We start from the raw sequence: 1,202 nt of genomic DNA, 5'->3' as shown, positions 1-1,202 counted from the left end.
TTTAAACTAAAGTTGCCAGGGGAGGGGAATCTTAATCCATCCCACTCTTACCAGTTTGGTGCTCAGAGCCTGGAGAAGGATCACAGGTCAGCAGGAGAACACCTGAAGAGCAGCGCAAAGGAACCCCAACCAGTAAGACAGTTTCATTAGGGGCCCAACTTAAATGCTTCTATGCAAACGCACGTAGCATGGGGAATAAACAAGAGGAGTTAGAGACGTGCGCATGCCTGCAGGGCTGTGATCTTATTGGCATCATGAAGACGTGGTGGGATGGCTCCTGTGACTGGAGTGTTGGAATGGAAGGATACAGGTCCTTTAGGAAGGACAGGCAGAGGAGATGAGGAGGTGGTGTCACCCTCTATGTCAATGACCAGCTGGAGTGCATGGCTTTACTAAGGGCAAATCGTGCCTGACAGATTTGGCGGCCTTCTGTTTTTGACCAATGCTGTAACTCCATCGTAGAAGAGCAACTGACGTCATCTACCTGTACTTGTGCAAAGCATTTGACGCTGTCCCGCGCAACATCCTTGTCTCTCAATTGGAGAGACATGAATTTGGCGGATGGACCACTTGGTGGATGAGCAATTGGCTGGATGGTCACACTCAAAGAGTTGTGGTCAACGGCTTGATGTCCAAGCAGAGACCAGTAACGAGTGGCATTCCTCAGGGGTTGGTACTGGGACCGGTGTTGTTTAACATCTTTGTCAGCGACACAGACAGTGGGATTGAGTGCACCCTCAGCAAGTTTGCTGATGACACCAAACTGTGTGGTGCGGTCGACACGCTGGAGGGAAGGGATGCCATCCAGAAGGACCTTGACAGGCTTGAGAGGTAGGCCCATGCAAACCTCAGGAAGTTCAACAAGGCCAAGTGCAAGGTCCTGCACATGGGTTGGGGCAATCCCAAGCACAAATATAGCCTGGGTGGAGAATGGGTTGAGAGCAGCCCTGAGGAGAAGGACTTGGGGGTGTTGGTTGATGAGAAGCTCAACATGACCCAGCAATGTGCACTTGCAGCCCAGAAGGCCAACCGTATCCTGGGCGGCATCCAAAGAAGCGTGACCAGGAGGTCAAGGGAGGTTATTCTCCCCGTCTACTCTGCGCTGGTGAGACCCCCCACTGCAGTACCGTGTCCAGCTCTGGCGCCCCCAACATAAGAAGGACATAGACCCATTGGAGTGAGTCCAGCGGAGGGCCCCGAAG

This window comes from Fulmarus glacialis, unplaced genomic scaffold (assembly GCF_000690835.1).
Source record: "Fulmarus glacialis isolate BGI_N327 unplaced genomic scaffold, ASM69083v1 scaffold12251, whole genome shotgun sequence".
NCBI classification, from domain to species: domain Eukaryota; kingdom Metazoa; phylum Chordata; class Aves; order Procellariiformes; family Procellariidae; genus Fulmarus; species Fulmarus glacialis.
This window is presented reverse-complemented; position numbering follows the sequence as displayed.